We start from the raw sequence: 5,162 nt of genomic DNA, 5'->3' as shown, positions 1-5,162 counted from the left end.
AAAAAAAAAAAAAATATATATATATATATATATATATATATATATATATATATATATATATATATATATATATATATATATATATTTTTTTTTCCCTGGGGATAGGGGAGAAAGAATACTTCCCACGTATTCCCTGCGTGTCGTAGAAGGCGACTAAAAGGGGAGGGAGCGGGGGGCTGGAAATCCTCCCCTCTCGTTTTTTTTTTAATTTTCCAAAAGAAGGAACAGAGAATTGGGCCAGGTGAGGGTATTCCCTCAAAGGCCCAGTCCTCTGTTCTTAGCGGTACCTCGCTAATGCGGGAAATGGCGAACAGTTTGAAATGGTATGAAAGGTCGTCTGCTTCACCAAGAGCACATCTCCAAAACTAGTAATGAATCATATATTAAAAAAATTGGCAATAGACATTATTATTTGGCTGAGAAAATTTATGGAGAAAAGGAACATAGAGAAAGGTTTAGTCACAGTAATCAAATGGGTATTCTTTTTGGAATAGTGGGAACAACTGCAGCTCTCGGCATAGGTTCAGCATCGTGTGAATCCCAAGAAGAAAATATATCTGATAGTACCTTGCCTCTTAAGTCAAAAGAAACTTCTACAAAAGATGATGTCACATCTGAACAAATCTTGAACATTCAAGATATATATCCAGCAGGAGATGTAGTTGGCACATATAGAAATCTTCACCAGAATGAAAAATCCTCCCGAAGATCTATAACCAATGTTCAAAATGTAAGTGAATCTTCAATTACGCAAGCAACATATAATTCTTCTGAAAGAAAAAATCAAGTGTTCAGGATGCCGCTGAGAGGTCCCAGCAACTACTGAAACGTCTCATGGAGGAGGTCGGAGCTCCAGGTCTTGTGGTAGCAGTGTCAGTGGATGGTGCAACAGTTTGGGCTGATGGCTTTGGTTATGCTGACGTTGAAAATAGTGTTCAGTGCTCACCTAATATTGTAATGCGTATTGCCAGCATCAGCAAGCCCATGACTATGACTGCTGTTGCCATGGGAAGAAGGAAAACTGGGCCTGGATGCACCAATCCAGAAATACATTCCAAGCTTTCCTGTGAAAACTTATGATGGTGAGGAGGTGACCATAACAACTCGACATCTCATCAGCCACCAGTCAGGTATTCGACATTACACGCTGAAAGGGCAAAGTAAAATGGAAAAGGAAGATGATAAAGAAAAGTTTTGTTGTAGAAAAAAGGAAAAACATGATAGAGAAAAGCTTATTAAAAAGGAAAAAGAGGAAGATAACAAAGAAAAGGCAAAATTAACAGAAATATCACAACAAGAGGCTGAAGATAAAAAGGAAATGCTAGAGTTAGCAGAAGTATCAAAACAAGAGAATGAAGATAAGAAAACAGATGAAAGACAGAGTGAAAATGAAAAAGACAGTAATATTTCTAAGAATGAGGAAATTAAGATTGAAAATGAGAAAGAATCATCAGAAAATAAGGAAACTAGGAATGAAAAAAGTAGTTGCATTCACACAATGGTTGGACAGAAAAGAAAAGAGCTTAATAGAATAATCAAGCCAAAAACCAACAAAAAAAAGGAAAGCTAAAAAGAAGGAGGAAGAGGAAAATGAATTTGACCTGCAAGAATATTATATTAAGGAGGAGTTTGATACTATTCAGGAGGCTCTAGAATTGTTTCAAAATGATGAGCTGTTTTTCAAACCAGGTTCGGGCTTCCTGTATACAACTCATGGTTGGACGGTTGTGAGTGGAGTGGTTGAGGGTGCTGCCAAAAAACCATTTACAAGAGTCATCAGTCGTCTATTTTATGACATGGGTCTTCATAATACCTACCTAGACAAAAATTCACCATTATATATGACAGAGCCAGATACTATATTTGTGACAGACATGGAAAGCTAAAGAATGCTCCATATGTAGACAACTCCTATAAATGGGCTGGTGGAGGCTTCCTGTCTACCGTTCTTGATCTAACCAAGTTTGGAAATGCCATACTGTATGCAAGTCAGCAGGAAATCGAAATGGGCAAAGAAGATTCCAACAGGCTACCAGGCTTCTTGAAAGCGTCAACTATGCGAGACCTCTGGACTCCGGTGAAGGGCGCTAGTATAAATTGGATCCGTGATGAAGCTTATGGAATGGGTTGGACAGCAGCGGAGGAAAAAACTTCTTATGGGTTCTGTCATAACTCTAAGCATTATGCTTCTCATACAGGGGGTGCAGTGGGGGCCATTAGTGTCCTTCTTTTTCTCCCCAAACAAGTGTCCTCTAACAAAGACAGTGGCAACCCACCCAAGGGGATTATAGTGACGATAATGACCAGTATGCAAGGAGTTGGCCTCAGCAGTGTGGCTCTGCAGATTGCAGACCTCTTTGAGAATGTTCAGCAAAGTCTCTAACATTTGGAGACAAACAAAAGGGAAGTCAGTATGAACTTTAATGGATCTCACATCTTAAAAGTTCAAAACAAAATATGTGCTTCCCGAGCTCTAGGATATCTTAAGGATGCATACTACAAGAACTTATTTACAGAATATGCATGTGGGTTGTCCAGTGTAACAAATGTATTTTTTGTGGGTTGAGTTATGAAAATAAGGTAAGATAATTAACATTTGAGAAAATATGGGGATAGGGGAGAAAGAATACTTCCCGCATATTCCCTGCGTGTCGTAGAAGGCGACTAAAAGGGGAGGGAGCGGGGGGCTGGAAATCCTCCCCTCTTGTTTTTTTTTTTTAATTTTCCAAAAGAAGGAACAGAGAAGGGGGCCAGGTGAGGATATTCCCTCAGAGGCCCAGTCCTCTGTTCTTAACGCTACCTTGTTAATGCGGGAAATGGCGAATAGTTTGAAAGAAAATGTATATATATATATATATATATATATATATATATATATATATATATATATATATATATATATATATATATATATATATATATATATATATATATATATATGTATTATCCTGACTGCGTTTGAAAGAATTATAGGGGATGCGAATGATGTAAGAGTTGACTTAAGTTGACTTGGTAGATGGACATCAATTGAACCTAGCCTGTTAGAGAAAACTGAGATAGTATAGCAGGATTTGTTTGATCATTTTTCAAATTACTGAAGGTTTTGTTTCGTGGAGATGAACCAATGGAACTAATATTTTGGGGGTAATGTAGCAACGGCAAGTGGCTGGAGCTTTGAGGAACTTTATTGAGTAGGATGTGTGTAAAGCTGGTCCACTTGAGGGCCACCTGTTGTTTGCATGAGTCAAATCCAGACAGGTGACGACAGAACGACAGCCACACGGACTGGCAAGGATGAAATAGCCTCACAGGTTGCGATCGACAGAACGATAGCAACACAGACGATCAGTGACCACCAGAGTATATGTAGCGCGTAGTGACAGGGACTTAAAGAATCAGACATGAAAACGAGAAAGGGAGGTGCAAAACTGAAAATGAATGCTGAGGATATAGTTCCAGGATGGTCTGAAGACAACAGAAAGGTAAAGGAGTGAGGAGAGAGACCAAGAATGAGGAGGGAAGGTTTGAAAAAAGGCTCGAAGATGTGGAGGAGCGCATGGAATTATGGAAGAACGTATATGTGTGTGTGTGTGTGTGTGTGTGTGTGTGTGTGTGTGTGTGTGTGTGTGTGTGTGTGTGTGTGTGTGTGTGTGTGTGTGTGTGTGTGTGTGTGTGTGTGTGTGTGTGTGTGTGTGTGTGTAGAGGAGTTTGTGTGGGCATCGTGCTAACCAGTGGGAGAAGACCTACTTGATAAGTAATGAGGAATTATACGACGAACCAGACTTGTACTGTGAAGTAGATAATAGAAAATAAATGACAGAAAATATTGTAATAGAAAATAAAGACGATAAAATGCATCAAACGATGGGATTCGAGAGAGACGCTGAACGAAAGAAAAACAAAGTAAGCTGAAGATATGTGCAAGAATAATAACATGAAACCGAGAGCAAACTAACCGTTCATAATAATTGAGTAATAAATCAATAAAAGGGTGACTGGTACAATATCAGGATGAAAATAAAGATGAATGAATGAAATAAGTCAAGATGAAAAAAATATCGAGTGAAGAGCAAAGGAAAGGTTATCCCTCAGACCCTGCGGGACCCCACTCTCTCCCTTATGGTCGACCTCCGGGCCTCTTCCTCCTCCTCCTTCCATCACGCCCGGGTGTCCCGCCTTGCTCCAGGCCCTCACACCTCCATCATCGACACCACTTTTACCTCCCATTTGCTTTGTTCTGTTTTTTGTTGCTGTTCATGATCTTGTTCTTGGACCTGTTTCTCCTCTTAAATATCTTCCTTATTGTTAATATCATTATCGCTTATCCTGTTTCTTCACTTATTACTTATCCTGTCTCTTCATTTTTCTCAACATTTCTTTACTGCTTACGTTCTTGACCAATGATTGGTTTCTCATGCTAGTTTTTGTTGCTTAATATTTTCTTGTTGATCGTGATCTTTCTGTTCAATTTCTTGATCTATTTTGTATATATCTCTTTTCAATCTTTCTTACTGTCTGTCTTCATATTCATCTTATTTCCTTTCCAATTTTTTTTCTCTGTTTCTGTTATCGACTCCTTTGCTATCTTCTATTATTTTCTAACCGCCAGTTTTCTTTTCTCTGTGTCGCCGAATGATAGTTGTGTAATCCATTGTGATTCATCCCTCATGATTCGTTCCCATTTTCTGCTTCTTCATTTCTACATTCCTCTTCTCTCTTTTTCATGATTCATCATCGCCTCGTTTTTGTTTTGTTTTCCTTCTTATAGTTGCTCCCTTCCCTTTGCCCGAAAGTACCTGAGGCAGAGAAATATGATAATGATGAGGATAATGATGATGATGAAGATTAAGATGATAATGATGATGATAATGATTCATCAGTACAGTCTGTCGATCAACTTATCCCTCTTCTCAAACATGTATTGAAGCTCTTATCACTGCTAATCCCTTTTGTCTCTCTCTCTCTTTTAACTCTGACTCTCCCTGTACCTCCCGCATCGTGTCCCATCCTCTCCCACCTTCCATCATCGTGCTCACCTGTTCCACCTCTTCTACACCGTGTCATCAAGGGAAAAAATACACAGGTAAACTGCCATTTCCATCTCTTTTTTTTTTGCCCTGTTTTTTGGAGAGAGCTGCGCTGGCTGTCTAATGGGCTAGGGT

General features: G+C 39.1%; 1 pseudogene; it reads left to right on the top strand.

The window, feature by feature from the left end:
* The first annotated feature begins 325 nt into the window (after window positions 1-325).
* Window positions 326-2,481, top strand: LOC139760951 (serine beta-lactamase-like protein LACTB, mitochondrial pseudogene; annotated as a pseudogene).
* The last annotated feature ends 2,681 nt before the right edge of the window (window positions 2,482-5,162 follow it).

Source organism: Panulirus ornatus, chromosome 38 (assembly GCF_036320965.1).
Source record: "Panulirus ornatus isolate Po-2019 chromosome 38, ASM3632096v1, whole genome shotgun sequence".
NCBI lineage: Eukaryota > Metazoa > Arthropoda > Malacostraca > Decapoda > Palinuridae > Panulirus > Panulirus ornatus.
Note: the sequence above shows the minus strand (reverse complement) of the source record. Positions and strands in the feature narration are given on the sequence as shown.